We start from the raw sequence: 26,898 nt of genomic DNA on the forward strand, positions 1-26,898 counted from the left end.
ATTTTTGCACATATATATGGGGTAGTACCATCACATTGCGTTCTGATCATAAACCATTGCTAAAGATTTTGTCACCAGGTGGGACTGGTAAAGGGTCAGCTAGACTGGCTAGGTTGGCTTCCCGTTTGCAAGAATTTAATTACAAGATTGAGTACATTCCTGGTTGGAAGAATGTGCAAGCGGACTGTCTTTCTCGTCTGGCTCTTGAGTGGCAGACAGTAGATGGAGACAATGTATTGGAGCATGAACAAGAGGGAGTCGTTGTGTCTGTGGGGGAGGTTGTGCATTGGTGTAAAGGAGCAGTGAAAGAAACTGACTGGGATTTGGCTATGAAAGCAGATGAAGTCTTGTTGCGGGTCGTAGATTTAATAAGGAAAGGTGGGAGGAGAGACAGTACTCTCCCGGCATCTGTACGGCCTTTCAATAAGGTTGTGGATGAGCTTTCTGAAGTTGATGGAAGAATGATCCTGCGGGATCAAAGGGTTGTTCCGCCTATGGGGGTGCGCAAACGCTTGTTTGATATTGCACATGAGGGTCATCTTGGTCAAACGATTACCAAGAGAAGGTTGAAAATGGAATTTTGGTGGCCCGGTATGGATGATGATGTGGTGAGATGGGTAGAAAGATGTTCTGAGTGCATTCAGAGCGAGAAACCGTTGAGAGTGGGAGAGCAGTCGGTTAGTGGTAATATAACTGACCCTAGCAAACCTTGGCATAGTGTTTGCTTGGACTTTATTGGACCTTTGTCTGGCATTGGCAGGGGAAGGAATTTTGCCTTGGTTATGGTGGATGTGTACTCCAAATGGCTTATTGTCAAGTTTATGGGAGAGGTTACAACATCTGCTACCATAAGTGTACTGAGAGAAATTTTCACTGAGGAGGGTTTTCCGTCGGTGTTGATTACCGATAATGGTACACAATTAACGTCTGTGGAGATGAAAGGGTTTTTAGACTTGTGTGGCATAAGGCACGCCCGTACAGCGTTATACAATCCTCGTGCTAATGGTATTGTGGAACGAGCTAATCGCATGATTAAGGGTGGTCTGCAATTGGCTGTGGTCAATGGTTTGGATGCTGGTTCGGTGATCTCAGAATTGGCGTGGGGATATCGAACTACAGAAAATACAACGTCGTGCAGAGTACCATTTGTTGATATGAGAGGTAGGAAACCTGTCAGTAAACTCAGACCTGCATGGATGGAGAGATTGTTGGGAGGTGGCGGCGCATTCAATGGAGACTCAGCCAATGAGACAGGGGATGACAATGAGAGAATTAAACCAGGTGATTGGGTAAAAATCAAATCTGGTAGAGTGAGACAGGGGTTTAGCAAGTTCTTAGGTTCGTTTAGAGTTCATCAAGTTTTACAGGTGGCATGTCTTGCTTGATAATGGCCAACGTTGGAATTTCAGGCGTGTCGCAAAATTTTCCTCTGCATTGGATGTTGGATGTGCAAGGAGGGGTGATGATTGTAGTGGTTATATGTTGATGAAAGATGAAGATCTGAACGGTCCTAGTGGTGGCGAGAGGAAACAGTTTGGTGGTGGAAGTGGTGATGCTGCGGTTGGCAGGAGTGAGGTGATTATTGATGCTCCTATTACCTGTTCAGATTCCATGGGAGCCTCTACTTGTGTTCCAAGTATGGTGTCACCTAGAACTGTGGGGTTTCCCAGGACTACTAGATGTAGGAGACCTCCAGGGTTCTTGAATGACTATGTAACTTAAAGCCTATTGCTAGGGTAATGACTCTGTATATAGATTTTTCTTTGTTTTTAACTTGTTATCTCTTATTTTTTCATAGTTCTTTCCTGTTATTTATTTGTGGTTCTTTTTGTGGGTGTCAACGGTGGGGGATGTGTTATGATGTGGCTCGCGGCTAGATGTGCGATCGTTGCCGCGAGCCTAGAATGTTAGCGATGATTCTTTCTCCTGGCAGTTGCTTGCTGACAGGGGAAGAAGACACCGCGTTAGAGGAGAGCTCGGTAAATAAAGCTTACCCGCAATACTACAACGCTGCCTCTCGCCCGTCATAACATGCTGCCTTCTTTTGTCTAGTCGCTTCTTTGAGAAATAAACTTGCCTTTGAACCTACCTGGATTGGGTATTCTTAACAATTAGGACAGTCAGAGGTCAATGTTACTGCCGAAATTGTGTTTAGAAAAAGTCACATGCTTAGAGCCCAGCATTGTTGACCTCCCTTAGGTCAGTCAGGGCTGTTGTTACATTAAGTCACTCTAGCTAGACAACTACCTAAAATAGCCACAAGAGGGATACTTTGCTGGTAGGAGACTACGAACGCCCAAACCGAACAATGCAGCGGGTCTCGCATTTCTCCGAGTTAGAGCTATTAGCAGTTGTAAACTCCCGACCGGACTTTTCTTGCCTCATAAAATGGAAAAAACATGAGCGCGATCGTGCTGCTAAAAAATAGAAATAGAAACGTCTCAGGGTCGATGCCATGCAAAACGCTCGACTTCTGCCAAGCGAGATCGTGCTGTGAAAAAAGAGAAAAACTAGTCCACAAACCGGAGGAAAACAGCGAGGCTCGTATGTTTTCAGTACTTGAACGCTGCGCTCGAGGAGGGTTAACCACTGAAAAAGGCATGACGTATGCATGCCTTCAACTAATGAAAAGGCAAGCCCACGAGCCAATGAAAGACACTGACGCGACACGGCCGTGGCTCCAAGCCCTTTTCTAACTACTACAGTGTCTCACAAGTGATACGCATGCGCTAGCACATGCTATGCAGGCTCGACCCTAAAAAGGGAACCTCAGACCCATTCTTCAGTATCGTCTTGTACTTGTGGATTTTACAGAAGAAGGACACGCTGTTGCCTGCTGTCTGAGGGCTGACCAGCTTGCTGAGAAGGAAGAATGGATTTACACCCTATATTCTAGGCTAAACTGACTCCTACAGTCAGATGACTGGCCTCCTGTTAGAGCTACAGGGACATAACAAGCTCTATTGGTTTCCCTGCATCTGCCCAGCTGTCCTACAATGGACCTGCAACTGGACTGGCCTGAGCCCTGTTGTCCTCTGGTGGAGTATGTTCCTGATTCCCAAAAGGTGGCTCCCAGGTCCTGAACCCTTGGTGTGGCACATATTGGAATTCTCCTTAAAGAAAAGTAGGAATCCTGAGGTTTTTGTCTCTTCATGAATGCAAACTGCCTGCTTGCTGCAAGATCTTGCCACCTGCCCTGACCACCAACGGGACACATGGGTGACTCTTCGCACCATAGCAACCATCAGCGATGACTGGCAACACAAGACAGCCTGTTGTGACCGCCAATGAGTATTGTTTGTGTGCCGCATAAATACTTTACTCATTTCCTCTGAATTAAGCACAGGTTAATTTAGTGACTTTTTTTGGTTCACCCTCAGAAGGATTGTAGTTGTGGTTTGAGTAGGGTTACAGCCGCTCAACCAGCAACCCAAATCCTCACATTCAGTAATAATTTTAGTGAAACTAATACAGAAATGCTCTCTATTAATTCCACAGCAGAAACACCATTAATAGTGAAGCTAATTCACAACTCGTCCTCCTGTGCTTTTCCCAGGTCTAACGTAGGAGACCTGAGCGTACGCAAAAAGAAAATTGGAATGGGGAAATAAAAAACAGCTGCTAGTATAAAAAGTGCCTGATAATATCAAGTACTAATAGTGGTCATTGATCATTCTCAGCTACTATTCTCTTGAAATGCTAAACTTATAAAAGTTAAGGCAACTATTTGCTTTTTTCCTATAAAGATAAAGATACATACTTTCTTTGCAAACATTTTCCCAGTCACAAACTGTCTTTCTTAAACTCATGCTGCATCATGTTTTATAATATGCACATAAGCTTTAATTGAAGATACATTTCTTTCCAAGTCTCCTTGCCTCATGAGGGAACTTTGAAAACAAACTTCCAAATTGAATTTTTATTTTGCAGTCAGGTAAAAGATAATATCAGGCTTCAAAACAAAATGTCCTTGCAAAGCTCCGATTCCATTATTGATTAGCGCTTTTCTTGGCAATAATCGCAGAACAACGTTACTTTAGTCAGCACACATTAAATCAACTTGTTAAGCAACTAAAACGATATTTATATTTGCAGACTCCCACAAGTTATCATTAGAATCCTTTTATTTCTGAACAAACAGCTTGATTCTTTTGATGTATTCTCCTTGAAGAATATGTAATGTAGTGAGGCATAAACATCTGCACCTCTAACTAACAGCTGCTTCAAATTACTGAAAGCGCTAAGAAAAAAAACGAACAGCCTCCGACTTGTGCAAACAACACAAACAGTTGGGAAACAAGAATCAAGAAGCCTCTTTGGTTGTGATGTAAGAACTACACTACCTCCCAGAACACTCACAGTTCTCTTTGGAACCATTTTTCACAATACTTCATCTATCATTTTCTGTTTTCTGCAGAGGGGGAAATACACCTGAATTATCCACGTTGTTCACCAGATCCTATGCAGTGTGTTGGATTTCCTTTTTGTTTTGCCACAGCGAACATGTAATGTTTCATGTTAAATAATAATTCACCGTAAATAGTTCTCCTTTAGTCTCCCTATCCTGAAACTTTGCACTGTATCTCCGACAAGTTATGCATTCTACGATTTTCACTACCACTAACTAATCCTCAGTACACATCAATATTTCCACTATCTGTAGATATATTACTGCCACATTACATGTACAAGCATAACAGCAGAATACCAGATTTTCATATGCAAATTACTTAGGGCCCGATTTAGAGTTTTGCAGAGAGGGTACTTTGTCACAAATGCCTGGTGGTAAGGGGCAGTAAAAAATACAAAACAACTCCCACGCCTTGGCAGAAAACTGCTATGGTGAGATTGTTATATTTGGGTTTTTTTCAAAACAAAATTCCGCTGCAAGATTAAAAATATATATATATATATGTTGAAAGATTGAGGTACAGCTCCATCATGTTGATTGAGCTATCAGGAAATGGACGTTCCTGGAAATGCAAGCAGTGTCCACTGCTCTGGCGGACATCTCTGAATTTGTCAGTCAGATTAACCTTGCCAGGGGGGAATTGAGTGATCTGCCATGACAACAGTGCATCGTCCAAACGCCAAATCTTAAATCAGGCCCTTAGTTTTTATGCTGATGTCACTATACCCTTTGACATCTTTTCACAACAGTAATGTCTTTATCTCCTGCTTCTGCACTTTGCGTCCAGTTACATAAAATTATAGTAATACAGGGCTTTACTCGACGTCCCTCTGAAGTAAGACAAAAGGATGCAGTAATTAAGGGCCAGATGTAGCAAAGGTTTTTACCCATTCTATGTCTATGGGAAAAAGTGTTTGTACATATGGCCCTAAGTCCCTTACTAGAGGTCCCTCTCTTGTCACCAGAAAGGTTACAGTACCTTAGCTCTTTCCTAGATGTCTATCTGAAGTCATCACAAAGGGTGCACTAATTTATGGCGAATTGTAGTGGTCCTTCTAGAGTCAGCATACATTTGTGATTTGAAATAGTTCACAATCTAAGACTTGTGGATAAAATTAAGGCATTTAAAAGAGCTTCACATGAAAGTGATGAAACAAATAAGGTATAGGTTTAAATACATTTTATTTCACCAACATGCCAGTTTGTAAAACAGGATTACTATTTCACTCGAGTCAGTCTTACTACCTGTTAATTAATATGCAATTCACAAAAGTTAGGTGGTGCAAGAATCAAAGATTCTGTACATTGATGGCTTGAAAAAGTGTAACACGCTATTCCATTTAATTCTGTTATTTGCAAACGTAGTGCAATGCATTGAGATATAAACCTAAAGAAGCCATTACTAGAACTAAAGGATACCAGTCACAAAGAGGTGCTGTTTTGCTTAGCAGCGATAACTCACTGATTATTGAATGATTTGTGGTTAAGCGGTTGATTGATGAACATATACTTATAACAGCATTACTAACATCTTAACAACACACATGCACCGCTATACCAGTAGCTTTGGAAAGGTGCATGTTAAACAATGCGCAACTCTTACTATAGGCCTAAATAGGTGGCAGTTTCTTTTCATAAAGGAGATGATTGCTCGGTCGTTAAGCATGGTTGACCTTGTAAAAAAGGCTGATAAAATCGAAGGTAACACTTAATCTTTGATTTCAACATTATGGCTTTCTTCTGGGAAGCTAGGTGAATATTTTACAGTGTTTACATAGAGCTAGGATATATATCGTTAACATTTCATTTCCCATCATGGGGTCTTTTTTCATAATAAGAAACAGCAAATATTGAAACATGGGGTACGTTCCTGATTAGTTTGATGAAAAGAAAAAATGTTATGCATCTGCTGAATCTTGGCCATATATAAAATAACTTTAGAAATAAATATATGAAAAGATTACTTTTAGGAGAGAGAATCTTGGCTGTCCGTGATGTAAAACATAGCATAATCATGTTAAACAAGGAAACCTACTTAAATCGAACTTTGGATTCTGTTACTCGAATGGATTTCTGAAATTGGTTGGCCTATACACATGTATAATGAAAATGCAAGGCCTAGTCAATAAATGATCGACGTTTGCTGCTCAGTTGCTTGCCAGAGACATAGTTATGCGTTTTTACGCCACAACTACACGGACTTTCCCAAGTCTAAACACTTCCTAAGGCAAATGAACAGCTTAACCTTGCAAGTGGCTTATGACCACGCAGAATCTAGCAGCTGTCTGAATGTGACAAGAGGCTATCGGTGTTCCTCAGACTTTAATATGGTACTGTGTAAGTCAACCTAATATGTACTTTCTGAAGGGGAATGTGGAGTTGAACTTGTTTGTTTTTGTGAATTCCAAAAGCTATATATCGAATACATTTTATATCAGGGTTATTTTCTGATTGTCATTAGTTGTCCAATGATCTTGGGCAAGTCAGTATTTCAGGTCAATCTGCTGGCTCCGGTACAATTCCTCTTCAAAGACCACCACATGGCATCACATGCATTTCATTTGTCACACACAGGCCAAAATAAGGTAATAGGTGAATCAAGTCTTTCTTAATGACTTGGTTTTTCAAAACCTCAAAATCGCCTTTGTCTCGACTCTATTGTGTTGCAATCAGCTTAGATGAATCCAAGAATGGTTGCCTCGCAAACATTTCTGAGGTTGTTGGTAAACGGAGTCAGATTCCTGAAAAGGGTGCTACAACTGGCGCCATCAGCACACAACTTCATGCTCAAGCCATTGCCCCTTAACAGTCAAATCAGGAATATCATATCTATTTTTAAGATTTTAAGATTACAGGGTGGACTCCAGGCATAATTTTTGCCACCTTTCAAATTGACCCACTTATTTTGATTAAGTGAACTCTCTATGAACTTTTCCATTGCTTGCTACTTTAATCCCACGAAAGTTGTTAATGTGTAGAACTGAATTCTATAGCCATCCAAATAAAATCACTTCATATCAGTATGTACGTAGACAGTTCAGTAACCAAAGACACACACAGATATTTTTTCATAATCATTATGGCCATAAGAGTGTCCATCTCTTGGCTAGAATTGAAATGATTATGGTTCACCAGGAAGCAATTTGTATCCCACTGCTTTGTCAAAATAGTTCTTTCCACTTAAGAAAAAACGTTATCTCAGAATACATTGGCCTATACTTCAGTTGCCTAGAACGATTTGTAGCTATGAAGGTATTGCATTTCTTTGGCCCTCAGTTGGATACAAAGTCCACTAAAAGCACAACTCTCCCACAGCACTTAGATGTGGCATAACTTCAGGTTTTCCAACAATTGCAATAGACCACCAGATCAAAGTGACGTTTACTTGCTTTTTCACGAGATTGCCAGGCACAGACGTTTTGAGCAGATTAATTTCTTCTATGGGCAGTGGCAAAACTTATGGCACAATCAGGTCATTGTTTTTTGCTTTTCAAGAATATAATCCAGCATTTGGAGTTTATTCTCGGATAACAAACTTGACATCCACTAGGTAAACTCTTGAGCTTTCAGAACAACCTTTGAAGGTGAAGAGATCCCTGCGAGACAGGAGAGGATCTCTAACTCTGGTGGGCATTTGTCTGCCGAAGGTGATCTCAGGTCCATGCTGCCCTAGCCGGCCACCAGTGGCCGTCTAAATGTGAAATACAGTACTAAGACTGGAGTAAGTGCAATAATAATTAACCACTCAGATATTCCCTACTGGAAATTGCATGTGGAAACATTGCTTATAGTGAATAAGGGTTTAGCACGGTGTTGCACAAAACATTTTCTTTCTTTGGTGGTTATTTATGTTTGATGACATGATGCAGGCATTGTGTGCTGCCAAGGTGGGAGCTCCTAATCGTCTGTCTTTAATTTGTGTGGCCACTTATGTATTTAATGAAATAAAGAAGCACTGTAGATGTCAGGCAAGGTGGCGACATTACTTTTACTCCAATTTTGGAGACATTGTAAAAAGTTCAGCAACCCTCATACGTAAATTTGCTAATGTCGTGTAAAGTAGTTTGGGAGGGTGCAAATAAATTAGTATCACCTACCCATTCAATCCTTTAATAGATTTCTGGGGAAAATATTCACAAAATATTTTTTTGTTGTGTGTCAGCTGTTAGGCAACTAGAACATAGAGTATCTACAAGTCTGACGGCAGCAACACCAGGCTTGTGTGAGTGGAAATGAAAAGGAATGTCAGGAGAAAGACAGTGGGTCAGATTCTTCATTATATTCAAAGAGTCCTGACAACAATCACCTCAGGATTCTGGCCGATGAGACGACCGAAGGGATTTGATGAGATGCTGAGTATCGCAGATGAAAGAAACAGCTAGGTCATAGAGAAATCTGAGAACATTTACAATACCAGAAGGAGTGTTCGGAGAACATAGATCGAGGGGCCATTAGATGGAGGTCTAGGGGTAGGGGGCCACTGGCAATCATAACCACTGTCTTATTAGATTTGAGTTTCAGAGTGTTATTTGTTGTCTGATTATCAACTTCCAAAATTCAGTTTAAAGTTAGACTGAGTATGGTTCAAGTTATCATCAGGTCAGATGGCAATTTGGGTATCATCTATGTAGGTCACAATGGAAAGGCTGAATGAACATGTGTGTACAACCAAATGGGAAACAGGGATATTAAACAATTTAGGGATCAAGGATGACGATGAGCCTTGAGGAACCCCAGAAGGAAAGAGTCTTTTAATGGAAGAACTATGGTTGAGAATCAGCAGAATTAAATTAGGAAATGCTAAAAAAGAAAACAACAGCAGTGGGGGGATAATGCATTACTCAGCTATTGGGAAAGGAGAAAGAACTGTAAGCAAAACAGGAAGAAGGAAGAACATCACAAAGTAAAATACGTGAAATTTAAGTGCCCGTCCACTTTTTGAAAAGAAATAACCAAAATAAAGAACAGAGTGTTGGGGGGTCCTCAAAGTTTAAAAAACTTGACATGGGGCGAATGAAGCTAAACACCTGAGGCAGCATCATGATGGTATTTGTCTGGATTAGAGACTGTTAGACCTGTCAGCTATGGGGACTTATTTCCCCAACCGTTTTGCCTTCCTCCTCCATTTTTGCTGAATAATTTTCTCTGGCCTTAGGACTCTGTGCACTTTAACACTGCTAACCAGTGATAAAGTGCATATGCTCACTCCTTAAAATGAAGTAACATTGGTTTAACCCCAATTGACATATTTATTTACTCATAATTCCCTAGTAAAGTGGCACTACATTTACCCAAGACCTGTAAATTATTTTGTACTAGTGGGTCTGCAGCACTTATTGTGCCACTCATTTAAGTAGGCATTTAAACATAGTTCAGACCTGACATTGCAGCCTGGGTGTGCAGTTTTTAACTGCCATTTTGAGCTGGCAAAATAAACCCCTTTCCAGGCCCAAATGTTCCTTCTTAATACATATAAATCACCCTTATGGTAGGTCCTCGACAGCCCAGAAAGCAGGGTGCAGTGCATTTAAAATGTTGGACATGCATTTTTGAGTTTTCCATGTCTTGTGTATAAAACTCTTACATCTGTTTTTCACTACAGCAAGGTCAACCTCTCTCATAGGATAACATTGGAGTTACCTGATTACTTTTAGTAAAATTACAATTTTGAATATGCCACTCTTAAAAGGTTGTCATTTTTCTGCTTTAGCAATTTAGTGCCTGCATCCTGTCATTGGGTCACATGACTGGTTGTAGCTAAAAGGCTTCATATAGTCCTCTTAGATATCTACACATGGTAAAATGTTTATGGGTGCCTGGATGGGCTATCATTGGCAGGATGGGAGGGTGGATCTGGACACAGCCCTTCTTACACTTGGATAGGCTATGTCCTGCCTCCACAGTAAGGGGCTGCATACTCCCTGTAGTTAATCTGGCATTAGAGCAGGGGAGGCAGGAAACCTGTGCACCTCAAAGGGAAACTTCTGGAAGCTTTTCCCACTTCAAAGGAGCTACCTTGTTTAAATATTGAACACCAACTCTTCATTACACTTCTCGACCTGTAGAGACTCAGCCAAGAAGAAAGGGCTACTTTGCTGCTGAAAGGGCTGCCAATCTGCTGGACTGTTGCCTTGCTGAATTGCTACTCTGCTGCCCTCCAGCCTGAGTCAGAGGGATGGGTCCTGCACCTAAACCCAGGACTCCCAGAGATACTCCCAGGGTTATACTGATGGTTTCCTGTTCTGAGCGACAGGGATTTAACAGCCCCCAACCACCTGAACCAGCATCCATATTCAGCTGGTGCCAGCCTCTGACTCCCAAGTAGTGCCTCTCAATGGAGCTGACTTTAAGCTTTTGGTCTCTTTGTGACTGTGAACTGGCAGTTGGGACCAAAACGTTGTCACTCGCACTGACCGCCAAAGCAAACTTCCATCAACCCAACTCTCCATGCTACAGCATCGACCACTCACAGGGAGTGCCACTACAAAGCTCCTGCCCGACCATTCGCAATGACAACAGGATCTTTGCTCCACAGAGATGACCATCCATGATGCCAGCCTCGCTCCTCACACTACATCGATGACTGTCTGCGATGCTTACCAGCTCCTCGCTTCCCTCTCTACCGTGGCAGAACTCTTTGCACTAGACTAAGAAGCTAACTTTTCAGTGGGACTAGCCTAGTCCTTGAATCTGGCCCAGGCTCTATCACGGTTGGTCTGAACTTGTGCCTTTCTCCCAGTCTTGCACAACCAGATAGCTAATAGTAGTGCTTTCGGGCTTATGGTACTATTTTTTACTTAAATCTTTAAAATTGCACATCTCCATTGCTACTGATTAGATTTTTTCTGTTTTGGCCTTTCATTTATTTATTGAATTTTGTGATATTTTCCCAAATTGATGAGGGATTGTTTGTGTTGTGTTTTCACTTCATTAATGTTGTAAGTGCTGCATAAATACTTTACACATTGCTGCTTAGTTACACCTGACTGCTCTGTGCCAGAGGGTTGAGCACAGCTTAATTTGGGGTTTGCTTGTAGCTTCATCCTGACAAGGATTATGGTTGTTGCATTAGTTGGGTTTCAACCCTCTCAACCAGTAATCCAATTTGTTACAAAAACCCACCTATTTTATGCATTTCCAGGGCACAAATGCAATTCATTTACTGTGATATTTCTGTAAGTTAGCGCTTTATTTTTAGACAATACATTTCAGAAACACAAAAAAAATGGGCCTTTTTTGTTTCTGAGCTGGGTTGTTTTAAAATAAAGCACTAACTCAGAGAAATATGGGTTAAATGAATTTACTTTATGTCTTGCTCATACAATCACAGGCCAATGTGGACAACCTGACAGCAAAGCAACAGCAGGCAATTGAGCCGTTGAGGCTTGAGAGACTGAATGCAGAAGCCTTAAGAACTCCTTCATAAGGAGTGGCATAGCCAGTGTTTGATGTCCCCTGGTGCAAGAAAGGGTATGGTCCCCCTTGCTGCTGTTTGGACTGTGAAATACATCAATAATCAGGGTTGACTGGACCTCTCAGGCCTCTGGGTGTCAGTGCCACTTCGCCTGCAACACCAATTTAAGCTACGCCCATGGTCGTGAAGACTGTGGGAAGTACCACTATCAGGAAAATAGTCAGCAGACTAAAACAAGAGAAAAAAAGTGGACAGGAGGCATGACAAAACTGAAGGCTTATTCCAGAGACTACTATTTCCTAGCACATATATTAGGAAGAGAAACAATCACAAAGAAAATTGGGAAAGGACAAAGCAACATAAAGTAAAATAGTCTTTCAATAGATCACTCATTCTCAATATGTGCAAAGTTAGTACCCAGAGTAATACTTTACTCAATGATGATTGACCACGGGATCAGTTATGAGGGTTGACCGTTGGTCGAAACAAACAAGCAAACAGATGTGTTTGATAGGGATTTCTATAGGAGGACAGATTTCAGTGATAACCACTTCCCTTTGAAGATGTCCATATATCTCTTTATAAACAGAACATAAGTTATATATAAAGTACAGTGTAAATGAAAAGTATCTTTTAGAATGATAAATTGAACATGCATTAAACAACCATTTTCAAATTTGCTTCAAATGTGAAGAAGGACAGCAATTTGTTTGGAAAAATAAAATCAGCTAATTAATAACAATACTTGAATTTGGTGCACATGTGCAGTAGGATTAAACATTTTGTGTTTATAAATATAGGACCTAATGCAGAGTTATGCAAAAAGTAGTCACACATTATGCACCAACTTTATGCACATGGATTTTGTTATTACAAACTGCCATATACATGAATAGGTAAAATTGCACAATTTGGAATCATAGTAAGTTTCACACCCCAATGCTAATGATTCATCAGGTAAGCTGCAATGTGCAACTCTCTACAGTGGGAAACAGCCTTCATTATGTGTCTGTAACCTCGCAGGCTGCAACCACGCACATTTTACAGTGCGTGCCTCAACCACGCATATGCCTGAACCACGCAAATGCATGGTTAAGGCATCATGCATATGCGTGGTTCAGGCACACAGTGGGAACAGCCGGGTAAGTGGAGCTGGGGCAGGTGGGGGTGGTTTAGGACAGGCGGGGGTAGGTTTTAGGGTTAAGTGCTGGGGTGGGGGTAGTTTTTAGGGCCAGGAGGGGTAGGTTTTAGGGTTCAGGGTGTCGAAGAGGGGATTGGGGTAGTTTTTACAACAGGGCAGGATAGGTTTTAGGGTTGAGGACAGGGGGTTGGGGTAATTTTTAGGAAAGGGCCGGTTAGGTTTTTAAAGTGCAAGCCAAGGTGTTGGGGTAGTTTTTATGACAGGGTGGGGTAGGTTTTAGGGTTTGGGGCAGAGGTGGTGGTCAAGGTCGTTTTTTGGACAGGGAGGGGTAGGCCCTAGGGTTCAGGGCGAGGTGGGTAGGTTGTTGGTGTTATTAGGACAGGGTTGGGTAGGTTTTAGGGTTCAGGGCAGGGACGGGAGAGTCAGGATTGTTTTTAGGACAGGACTGGGTAGGTCTTAGGGTTCAGGGCGGGGGTGGGGGTTGGGGATCAGCGTAGTTTTTAGGACAGGGTGAGGTAGGTTTTAGGGTTCAGGGCAAGGGGTTTGGGTAGCTTTAAGGGCAGGGTCACTTTTAGGGCTCAGGGTGGGGGTGTCGGGCTCAGGTCAAGTGGGTGGAAGGGACATTTTTAAGGGGTGGGGTGGATTACAGAGTACGGTATCTGGTTTAAGGGGGCATGGTGGGAGACACTTTACTGTGCATGTTCCTTTACCAAATATGATTTTACAACAAAATTCCTTGTAAAGGCATGTATGGTCGTTGTGTCCGCGTTCTTAAGGCATGCATGGTTCAGGCATCCATGAATTCATCATACAGCCACCTACAGTTGATCACAATCACAGGAATAGTGGCCTACTAGGGACAGCAGACCACCATGTCTGCAATTGTTTTTAAATATAGTGAACCTTTTTTCAATACAGCACATTTTCCTTAAAGGAAACTGGTGCGGTTGTGGTTAAAAAAAAGATTACTGTGGCTACTCCCCAACAATTTTTTTTTTTACATTCACAAAAGGGGAACGTCTCCCAAGATGAGTCCCCTCCTTTTGAGAAAGGGCTGCCTAACCAAACCAGGAGTTGGTAATTTTTCATTGTTTTGTGACTGTAATCTGGTTGCAAAACTTGGATACATCTCACACTCGTTTGCAGTTTGGAAAGAACATCTAAAATACGCACCTTCCGAATTCCGAATCCATCTACAATCCTATTTTAAGAATCATTTAGAGTTTGTCAACTTCTAAAATGGGATTAGTGCATAGTAAAAAACAATTTAATCGCTGCATTTACGACGTCAAAGTAGGTGGTTACATCAGACCACAGTGCAATGTTACACAGTGTGTACAAAGTCAGACAGATACTAATGCTCTGATCTTGAACTCACTGGTCATATTGTATAGAAAAAAATGCCATTTCACAAGTAAAATGCGTTTTTCTAAATCTGAAATAGGGTACTGGACTGTATGTGAGTTTGGTACTTATGTTTCTAGTTTTTGTTGTACCTAATGTGAATGCAAGCTACACAGCAGCATAACACAGTCAGAAAAAAACAGAAAAAAGAAACCACAAGTTGCAAAACAAAGGTAATTTTAGGTTTTAAGATTTGCATGCTCTGCCATGATTACACAAGTTAAAGCATTTTCACATTTACTCTAGGAAATAAAAAATATATAACATCTCTGTGTTATATGCTTGCGAGATGTGGTCTGTTGTCTAATTTGACTGTTTTGACCTAGGTCCTGTGTTCATCCTGGCTCTGGTGCTTTGCTGTATATCTTGTGATGCTGGACAAATCAGTTAATCTGTGCCTATAAGTGTGGAGATATAAATGTAATGCAGTTCGTAAATAAGCAAATGTATTTTCAGACTACCTCGACTGCGATTTCCACAGGAACAGAAGTAGTTCCCAATTCCATTCCACCACGGCGCGGAGTAAACATAAATATTCACCACAGAGCACCAGCGGGTGGGCACGAGAAGTGGATAAAATAGACTGCCACAGTAGTCCGGCGTGCCACCTTGACGCCTCTACGCTTAAGGTCTGTCTTCCTTCTAATAAAAGGTGTGCTGGTGATACCTAAGATAAGTCACAGTGATAACAACAACATTCAGTGAAATAATATTTCATTAACATTCTAATTCACTTCATAAATGTTTATATTACTTTTTTGTTACTCCTTTACCTGAATGAATCTGTGGGTTAGCTGCTCTCAAGAATGAATGTCCATGAAATTCGTTGTCATCAATATTGGCGGCTACTAAACATTTTCAATGGTAGAGACTGCAAGCCTTATACATACAGTTTAAAAGTCTCTACGTTCTTGTTGAACCTTATCTCATTCTTTCGAATGGTTGATCTATATATATATATATTTTTTATCAAACATTTTATTGCAAATATTACATTTATTTTATCAATTATGTTATCAAAGATGTCATGAGTGCCGTAATTTGTGGGGTAATTAGCAGTGCATAGCAAGGGCGCGAGTTATAGTTACTTGAGGTAACGCAAACCACAACTAGTGAATTACTATGGTTTTGTACGTTTAAAATGTGAGCCTAACTATGACGTCCCTGTAACCTTTGTTTTTTTTTTAGTGAATTTCAATGTTCTTTTTAAATAAAATTTCCTAATTATAACATCCTTATAACCTTTGTTTTTTCAGTGAATTTCTTTTTTAATGTATCGTAATTTTCATTGCTATATGTTTATTCAAGCACCACCACGCACGGCCTTTGAAAAATAGGAAAAATAGGAAAAATAAAGGAGGAAAATGACCAGGGATACACGTAGACTCAAACCCTCAATGCTCTGACCTTCATATTTGACCCAATCATTTTTTAAAATATTTTTGTTAGTTCTTTATGGGCTATCTGGGACAGCGGGGGGATCCTCGAGGCCTCCCCCAGGGTCCCTAATGATTTTCAAAATGTATTTTATTCTATGCCCCATCTGCGTGCAGGGAACAGAGATAAAAACTCCCCTTCCTGTGTCTTGGCTGCTAAAGCTGCAGCCAAGTCACAACAAACAGCTATGTCCCAGGGGTGGGTACTCTGGAACATAGCAGGAGCCATCCCTGTGGGGTGGTGATCCCCAGGGCCAGCAATGGCTCCTCGAGGTGGGCTGAACAGCCCACCTCCAGCATAGAAGAATCCCTGGGCAGGTGGTGGTTCCCGGGGCTGCAGGGGGTTCAAAACAGAACCACTTTTTTATTTTTTTAAGATATGCCCCGGGAAGGTGGTGGTCCCCAGGGCTGCCTGGAGGAAGTTGGCCTCCTCACACCCAATTTCATAAAAGAACTAGGGAGGTGGTGGTCCCCTAGACTGTGGGGGGCCACGCAGCCCCCTGCATAGAATTTCATCAATGCACTCCAATAAAAGAATACCCCTTGGGACTTGGCCCACTAGGGGGCCCATAAAAGGCAAAGTGGGGGAGCCCGCATTTCATAAAAAAAATTAAAAAAATAAAAATCCACTGTGAATCATGGCAAAAATGTAAAGAAATACTTTTTGGCCCTGGGGGTGGTCCCTTTGGGACCCCACCACCAGAGCTAAGTGGTCAGGGGGTCTGTACCCTGGCCTCTTTTCTTTTTTTACATTTTTTGGGGGGATTCATCTGCTCAGTCCCAAAATGGCTGCCAACACTTCCTCGTTGAAGTGTTGACAGCCAATCAGATTTGAGCATGAGATAGGGAGGGGTCACAAATCCTTTTCATCCCTATATACACAAATCTGTTTTCCTCTTCATTTCTCAGAAACTACTGAACGGATTTATACCAAAGCAAAACAGTTGCTTTCTGGACCAGCACCTACCTTTCTACCAATTTTGGTGTAATTCCGTCTAGTAGTTTTGACACTACTGCTGTTCAAAATCCTTATTGAAAAATGAATGGGGAAAAGTGTTTTGGGATCTCCCCTTTTTATTGGCTCCCCGGAATGAATCACCCCAAAAGAAGCTGACGTCACTAGCAAATATTTTTGGAAAGTTTTGTGAAGTAAAAAAGCACTTTTTATATAGAAACTAGGTCCCAACTATAACTAGCTAGCGGCAACAAACACTAGGCAAAGTATATGTATACATAGATACATACATACACACACACAGTAGGTAGTTATAGTTATTACCTAGTTTCCATTGAAAAAGCATTTTTTGACTATATCTTTAGTACCATTTGACAAATCTTCATGAAAGTTTCCAAAACGAGAGTGCCCAAAGAACTTGGGGGCATATTTATACTCCGTTTGCGCCGGAATTGCGTAGTTTTTTTTGACGCAATTTCGACGCAAAACTAACTCCATATTTATACTTTGGCGTTAGACGCATCTAGCGCCAAAGTCCATGGAGTTAGCGTCATTTTTTAGCGTGGACACCTACTTTGCGTTAATTATATGCAAGGTAGGCGTTCCCGTCTAAAAAATCGACTCCGAGGCATGTGCGTCGGATTTATACTCCCGGGCAAAAATCACGCCCGGGAGTGGGCGGGTCAAAAAAAATGACGTACGGCCGCTTTTGCGCCGTTTTTTAGCGCCTGCAAAAGGCAGGCGTTAAGGGACCTGTGGGCTCTGAAGGAGCCCAGAGGTGCCCTCCCATGCCCCCAGGGACACCCCCTGTCACCCTTGCCCAACCCAGGAGGACACCCAAGGCTGGACGGACCCATCCCAGGGACATTAAGGTAAGTTCAGGTAAGTTTTTATTTTTATTTATTTTTGTGGCATAGGGGGGCCTGATTTGTGCCCCCCCTACATGCCACTATGCCCAATGACCATGCCCAGGGGACAGAAGTCCCATGGGCATGGCCATTGGGCAAGGGGGCATGACTCCTGTCTTTGCTAAGACAGGAGTTATTTCTATGGGGGTTGGGAGTGAAAAAAAATGGCGCAAATCGGGTTGAGGCGAAAAAATTGCCTCAACCTGACTTGCCCCATTTCTTGACGCCCAAGCCCCATATCGCCCTACGCCGGCGCTGCCTGGTGTACGTCGTTTTTTTTAACGCACACCAGACGGCGACGGCGGCTAACGCCGGCTAACGTCATTCAATAAATACGGCGCCCCCATGGCGCTTCAGAATGGCGTTAGCCGGCGCTAATTTTTTTGCCGCAAAACTGCGTTGGCGCACTTTTGCGTCAAAAAGTATAAATATGGGCCTTGCTGTGCACAAAAAGTTTAAGGATGATCCATCAAGTGTGGGCTGAGAAAAAGTGTGGCTCAAAAAAAGTGTATTTCTCATGTTAATTCCCATAGAATCTTTAGACACGTCTTTGTTCTGAAAAGGAATTACATAAAAGTTTGCAAAAAAGGTAGCTCTTGGTCCTCAGATCACACATTTTATTTTGGTGTAAATCTGTTCAGTAGTTTTTGAGATAGTCAAAAGAAATGAAATTTGTATATCTAGGGCCACTTTACAGGGAGATCTCCTGCTGAGATCTGATTGGCTGCTAACCCTTCAAACAAGTAAAAAAAAAAAAAAAAAAAAGGGGCATGGTATGTTTATCCTACCCCCTAGCTGAATCCAGGGGTCTTCATGGGATCCACCCCCAAGGCTAAAAAGCATTTTAAAAAAAATGGATAAATCTGCATATGGATTTCTCTGTAATTTAAAAAATAAAAACATAGTCGCCCGCTTTTGCTTGGTGAGAACTGACAGCTCCTGCCATTCAAAAGAAAAGATAACTCCACTTTCAGCATGCAGGAGCTTTAAAAATGTTCCCACTTGCTGAAAGTGGAGTTTTCATCTCTTTCCTGGCCGTCAATCATGTGGGTAGGGAAAGAGATGAAAACATTGATCCTGCATGCAGGGAGCTTCTATGTAAGTCAATGCTCTACTCTCACAAGAGACGGGAGCCAGTTGGATTGCAGGGGCCTTGAGGCTTCCCCTACAGTTTCTATAGGTTTTCATTGGTGCCCTGGAAACCACTGAATATATGGCTATAAGGGGAAGGGGTCTACGGGGCCAAAATCGACCTAGGGAGGGGGGTCACGTGGCTCCTCTTCCCTTAATAAAATATGTATTTGACCCTGGGGAGGTGTTGGGCCCTGGTGCCAGGGGGGTCCTTGTGGCCTCCCCTTTAAATATTATTAGAATATCCCCGGGAGATGGTGGTCCCAGGGGTGCGGAGGAGTCTGGGCAGCCTTCCCCATTTTTTTTTAAAATGTAGCCTTGGGGAGGTGGTGGTCCTCGGGGCATGGGGAGGGTCAGTTCGGCTTCCCATATGTTTTTTTATGTTGTCCCGGGAAGGTGGAGGTCCATTGGACCCGGGGGTCCTTGTGGCTCCCTTTAAATAATATTAAAAATGTCTCAGTGAGGTGGTGGTCCCAGGGGCATGGGAGGGTCCACTTACCCACCCCTATATGTTTTAAAATGTATCCCCAGGGAGGTGGTGGTCCCCAGGGCAAAGGGGTCTATGCAGGCCCCCCCATACATTTGTATAAATTAGCCCTGGGAAGGTGATGATTCCCGGGCCAGATGGGTACACACAGCCCCCCCACAAAGTTTTTAAAATGTCATCCTGGTGAGGTTGTGGTCCCTGGGGCACAGGAGTGCTGCCCCACCATATTTTCTTTTATGTTGTCCCGGGGAGATGGCACAGAGGAGTCTGTGTGGCCCCCTTAATATTTTTTACTATGTAGGCACGGGAAGGCGGTGGTCCCTGGAACCTGTGGCGGCCCATGCAACCCCCAATATATATATTTAATGTTACCCCCTTAAAGCTCCAAACCCCTTCATCCATGCAAGGCATGTGGTTTTGTCTTAAAGATGGTTGACCGCCTAGTGGCCAACCCCTGCCACGCATGGCAAAAGGCCAGCATGGCACGGGGTTGGGTGGGTATAAGGTAGTTGGCCGCAGGCTTCTCAGCTGCGCTTCGGGAACCAGATTTTTTTTTTTAGCAAATTAAGCACTGAATCCACCCCAAACCTGGAGACTAGGTAAATAAATGAATAAATGCCCCAGGAAAACTCGAAAAATCAAGTAAAAAAGTTAAACATAATTTTGGTTAAGAAATAATCAAGTATTTTTCCTTAAAAAAAAAAATGTGTCAAGACAAAAAATAAAGGGTGTTATTACAACTTTGGAGGAGGTGTTAATCCGTTCCAAATGTGACGGATATACCACCAGCCGTATTACGAGTTCCATAGGATATAATGGACTCGTAATTCGTCTGGTGGTATATCCGTCACTTTAGCGTCACTTTTGGGACGGATTAACACCTCCTCCAAAGTTGTAATAGCCCCCAAAGTCTGATGTCTCAAAAAAAACCTGTATAGTACAAACATAAAACCACCCAAACAACATATAGAACTTTTACATATAAAGCACACAATGTAGAAAATCATTGCCTGCCACACTGTCCTAAACTAACACATACTATATTAACAAGCAATAAACTACTAGAAATTCTACAAAGACTTGCCTAACTAACTATTGGCACCCTAAAACTAAGCCATTAGAAATAACTGTAACATAGTTTCACCTGGGCAAGACACCAGAAATGGAAAATCTTGGCCACAAACACCATACAGATGAAAGTAATGACAAAAGAGTACAAAGCAACTTGGAAAAAATAATTTTGGAAAAACGAAATAAAAAACATGCATCCTACAGGAATCACTGTAATTAAACACTGCATTAAACACATTTCTATGTTAAAAAAGTAAAACAATATTACTGAGATGTATTCAAATATAGATAAGCAATAATGCATTTTTTCAGTATATTAAGTATAACAAAGAATATGAAAAAATATTTATTTGTTAAAAATGGGTACACAACATGCTTAAAAAACGTGTAGCTAAGAAGAAAAATGTATGTACACTACACCCATATCAAACATCTAATATTATATATTTTGAAGTCGTTTTTGTTCATATAAAAAGACAAAACATATTGTTGTAAACTAATGTACATTAAAATTGTATATATTAAAAGAGACATTTAGAACTTGTATCTGTATATACATATATATATATATAGAGAGAGAGACTATAGAAACAGTTACAAGTTTTTAATACAGATAACAAATGATACAAGCAAATGCTAACATTTGATGGCCATCACATTTACTCTTCCCACTAAAACACTGGCTATATTGGGAAAAGTTCGTACTTTGAAGGGCCAGGTTTACTATTATCAAAATAAACATAATCAAATTGGGGAAAGTATTAGCCTTTTGGGGGGTTAGAGTGACTATTTCTTCTCTTAACTAAACATGTTAGAGTAAATGTAGGACTTTGTGGAGGTTACTATTTAGTACTCCTACTCCGAACTTATCCACATTGAAGAAAGTATGGGGGGAAGAATGATCATTCCCACTCCATACTTAACTGCCTTTAATACAGTGTTGGACTTTTGGAGAGGTGAAATTCATTTTACCTACTCCAAACTAAATCACATTGGGAAAGTGTTGGAAATCAGGGAGTTGAGATTTACAATTCTAAGTCTAAACTAAACAACACTGAGCAGATTTACTATTTACTATTCCCCCTCCAAACATAACCACATTTGGAAATGAGCTGGAATTTAACCATGGGGGAAATATAAAGCTTTGAGGAAGTCAGACTTACTATTCCCACTCCAAACTAAACCACATTGGTGTAGGTTGTGGACTTTAGGGGAGGTTATATATACTATTCCCACAGCAAATTTAACAACATAAGCAAACATGTTAGACTTTGAGATTATTTATTTGACAAGTCCAACAAAATTATAATACATTTCATACTGAAAATAATACTTTGCTATAATCCATTTTACGTATGCTAGAAAGCTAAGTAAATATGTTGAATTGGAAGCATTCACAAAACAAAAACCCTCCTATACATTAAACAAAAATGTGAATTATACATATAATTATAGTCACAGTTTAAAAAATATATATATAAAGCATAGAAACCCCAAAAATACAGACATTTATATCATTTTACAATAATCAACATTAAAAAACAAAATTACATAAAATTTAAATTTGGAAAAAATAAAAGAATAAATGTTACAACAACAACAATAAATAAAAAATATACTACTAATACAATATGTGGCAAACTACTCAAAAATTTACATCGAAATTAGGGAAACAAATTAAACATTTTAAATATAAAAGTATTTAATAAATGTAATCATTGAATAACAAAATCAAGTGAAATACAAATAATATTTACAATTGAAAAATGTGAATAAAAAACTAACACTGATTTAAAACATAACAAACTTATAAAAACATTAATTTATTTCCCATACTATTTCCCTAAGAACTAAACACCCCACTCCTAAAACTACTAAATAAAAATGACACACATTTAAAAAAAAATACAATAGCTCATTACACAATAACATACGCAAATATACTTATAAAAATGATACACATTACAATGTTACACAGAACAATATTTTAATAACTGTATTACATAATACTAAAAAACAATATTTGTGATTGCAGTATTCTGTCCCACAATATTTTTGACATCACAATATTTAAGACACAGGCCCTCATTTTGTACTTGGCGGGATAGCTCGTCGCCAACCATGCTGATAGTCAACAGAAGACCGCCAGTGGCGGCGGCAGGCATCCCACCAGATAATGACACTTGGAGCCTCACTGCTGGTGAGGGCCACCAGGCACCATTCTGGCGGTAGGTGGCGGGGTGGATCCTGCTCCACCCTGTGTGCAGACAGTGCTTATTTCGAGGGTGCTGGTACACCCTGTGGAGGGCAGCTTTGCCACCGGCTCGATTATGAGCCCTCCGCATCGCTGTTGTCACTTTCCTGCTGGTCTGATCAGCAGAAACTTTGGTTTCCACCCGTCAGCCCAGCGGGAAAGTCATAATGGGGTTGACTGAAAGGTCACCACTACAGAGAAAGCCACCCTGTCGGGAGTTTGACGGATGGGTGTTCCCGTCCTACAAATTTGGAATCTGGGCTTATATTTATTCTTCATGATGCAACCTGAGTCAGGGGCCACATAATCCTTTACTCTCATCCACGTCCTGTAGCACATAATGTCATTTTCGGCAATGTCTTCATCAGGACAGAGGTTTTGTCACTTCTATGGATGTCATCATTATGAGAGTTAGATGTTTAAAACTTGAAAATCCTTTAGCTTTTGAATCAGTGAATGTTGGCAAATGAATCCCACTTAAATTACTTTTATTCCTATTTAACAATGGCAACAGTAATTCCAATAAACAACGTAACATAATTGCTTTGTTTTTACCTTGACCTTTTGTTATTAAGATACACTGGAAGTATCCCCCATCAGTGGCGTAACAAAACTTGAGTGGGGCCCCCTGCAAAGTACATGAAGGAGGTCCCTTCTCCTCAGCTCACCACCTGCCAGTTTTGCTTAGGGGGGCCCCTGGAGGTCGGGGCCCCCTACACCGTGGATGCTGCTGGGGCTTATGATCTGCCAGTGTCTCCCATCCAGTTCAACTACTGTATTGTTTACATTAGTATTTGAACATTTAAATGAGTCACAGATTATTAAATATGATTTGCAACATTTCTGATGCTTCAGTTTTTTCTAGTGTTACATGGTCCTCCTTTTAGAGGAAACCAGTAGAAATAGTTATGATACAACCTAAATCCAATTGTTTCGTCTGACTTGTGAGGGGCAGATATTACATTTGCTGCATCAAAAATGGACTACCACTGTTAAAAGATTCCCCATAGCCTGTATCGTACGGGTCTGTATTGTGCTCTTCTTAGGTCTAGTGTGCACAAAAATGTCCCTTAAAGATTTTCCTTTTCTGAAAGCAAACAATGGCCTTTCAAATTCTCCAATGTTTGAAGCAGTATTTATTTCACTGATTGGAATGTATGCCAAAGGTGGTAACACATACAAGTCAGTTCATCTGGGGTTTTTATAAGCGTGTCCAGTACCTGTTCCATGGCATTATTTCAAGCCTACTTCTTTGCTTTTTGAACTAAAGGGATTGAGTACAATTTTGTTTCCAATTTATCAGAGATATATTTATCATGTTTGTCTTAATCCGTTCTCTTGGTACAGTTCATACGTAGTCTAAAGAATTGAACCACTAATAAGCTGTCCCTCAATGACTTTGGAAGAAAACTGTTGTACCTGAGAAAATGGTAGCAATCTCTGCGCTTATTATTGATCTCAGATTGCAACTTCCCTTAAGAGGCCTATATCCTCACATCTAGGAAGGTGATGGATTATTTTTGAACAGTTAAGGTGAACTGTAGGTTAGTGTCCATTGCGTTGAACAAATTCACGAGTTCAAAATCAATATTTTATATTAGATTAAGAACATAATTCATGTCCTTGATGAATGAAGACAGCTTAGTTACCAAAGGTCTCAAAAAATGTTCAGTGAAATTTAAAAGTGGTTCCAGCAGAGGCCCTATGCCAAAGAAAATGGATCTCCCGGGAGGAGGAATACGACCCTGATGTATTTTGGGTAAGGTGTAAAAGCAGGGGACTTTTGGATTCTTTTCCACTAGAAAATCTGCTTCCCTACTCATAATCCATCCTCTTTCTTCTGACATCTTTACCATGAATTCAGTATCTTCAAGAATGTCCTTGGTGGTGTTCTGATTGAGAACCTTGTAATTATGAGAGTCCTGGATGAGTTTCAGACATTCCTGTCTATATATCTTCTTAGGGAGCACAACTGTTGCACCCCCTTTTTCCACTGGTTTTATGACCACTGACTCCATGGCACCAATTTCTTTCAGAGTTAGTGATTCTGCTGTAGATAAGTTCTGAAATGTGTGGACCATACCTAGTCTTGGGTTGTCTACCTCATATGTCACAGCTTTTTCAAATGTTAACACTTCTGGGAGCCTAGTGTGTGTTGGAGGGAAGTCATTTGATTTTCTCTTGAGACCAATGTTTCTCATGTCTTCCCTGTTATCGGACCGTTGATCTTTAAAGAATACTGCCAACCTGATCTTATAAAATAATTCTGCTATTTCCTCTCATAGTCTAAAGATATCTGGTTTTGAAGTAGGAACAAACCCCAAACCTGTCTCAAGGACTTGTTTTTGGATGTCCCTAAAAACCAGGTCACTTAGGTTTATCGCTCCCAATTTGTTTTGCTGGGTCCCGGTTGGATGTCCAGATCTTGTTCCCTCTAGGACTGGTCTGCCCAATGTATTTTCTGTTCTCACTTTCTTCCTCTTCCGTAATTCTGTTCTTGTCCTAAAAATGGAGGATTTGGCTGTCAGGAGAAGCCATACTGGGAGGGATGAAATGGATACTGTAATTGTGTGTTCCATGCAAATGGAGGTGGTATTGGTTGGAAAGGTTGTGGTGTTTGAAATAAACTTTCCCTCCCTCTAGGGAGAAGTCACCCCCTCTTTCCGTGTTTGGTATTGACTTTGCTTGTTGTCAGATCCATCTCTTAATGAGCTCCCTGATCTAGAACTATCAGTCGGAAAAATCTGAATTCTCTAATCAAAGTGGTTTATAATCATGATTTGAGTAGGGAAAGGTTACCTCAAAGGAGAAACATTTCAAATCCTTCTGGAACTTATCAATCCTGCTTTGTGTGAGATAATCTTTAAAATCGATAGTTGTCTTGTTGTTCTCTTCTATTTTTAAAAAAAATGGCCCATGTAACCTGTGTTTTTAGTCTGCTCTCCATTGTTTTTATTTCCATCAGAAAGACATCAGACAACCTTTTTGCTGTTTAGATAATTAGAACTAACCAGTCCCTGGTGCATGTCCATGCTATCTGTGGCCAGCTTTTTCTAAACTTTGTATCCTGTAGGAATATATGTGGTACATTTGACACAACTAAACCCTTAGGGCTAATGTATTCCTTAAGTGCTCAGTCATGATTGTTCCATGTAGAAGTGTTTTTACCTGTGGTGTTTTCAGTTGGGTCAAGGAGTCCCAGCTGTTGGCACCTGTGCCACCAATCAAAAGGGTAGTGTCAGTAATCAGAAGTGGTGCTGCTAGTGTTAGAAATGGGGTCTTTGGTTGGCAATCAGGTTACCCTCTGTCCAAGCAAGGACCCTATCTCTAGTCAGGGTAAGTCACACACAATCCAAATTATCCTGTGCCCACCCTCTAGTAGCTTGGAACTGAGCAGTCAGGCTTAACTTAGAAGGTAACGTGTAAAGTATTTGTGCAATAAATCATACAATACCACCATATAGCACCACAAAAAGACACCAAACAGTGTTTAGAAAACTATATGATATTAATCTGGTTAAATGCAGGTCAAAACAATCAAAGATGCAATAAGTAAATGTAGAGCTATCACTGAAAAGTAACATAAAGGGGGTTATTCCAACTTTGGAGGAGGTGGTAATCCGTCCCAAATATGACGGATTTACCACCAGCCGTATTACGAGTTCCATAGGATATAATGGACTCGTAATACGGCTGGTGGTATATCCGTCACTTTACCGTCACTTTTGGGACGGATTACCACTTCCTCCAAAGTTGGAATAACCCGCAAAGTGTCTTAAGTCTTTTTAAAGAAAACAAAGTCTCTTTCAAGCACAAAGTACCTGGTTTGTGTGAAAAATCTGCGCAAAGGGCCGCAAAGGAGGAGAAGCGTGGAAACAAAGGGGTGTGCGTCCATTTCTCGGGCCACTTACGGCGATGCATTGTTTGGGTTCCACGCAGGGATGGCTGTGCATTGATTTCCGGCACTCGGTCATGGATCCTCTTCGGGTTGCAGGGTTTTTAGATGCCCCGGGGACGGTGCGTGGATTTCCTGAACTGGCAGGATGAAGTCACAGTAGCTGCGTCGATCCGGTGGGCCTTGCATCTAATTTTCTACCACACAGCCAGCGCTGCGTCGATTCCTCTCTGGAAGTCGGGTTGCGTTGTTCCGGCTCAGCTATGCGTTGATTTGTGGGCCTTGTGTCGGATGTCCAGTCACCACGCAGGCGCTGTGTCGCTTCCTTTCTGGAAGTGGGGGTGCGTCATTCCGGCTCGGCTATGCGTCTATCCAGTGGGCTGTGCGTCGA

Source organism: Pleurodeles waltl, chromosome 2_2 (assembly GCF_031143425.1).
Source record: "Pleurodeles waltl isolate 20211129_DDA chromosome 2_2, aPleWal1.hap1.20221129, whole genome shotgun sequence".
NCBI classification, from domain to species: Eukaryota; Metazoa; Chordata; class Amphibia; order Caudata; family Salamandridae; genus Pleurodeles; species Pleurodeles waltl.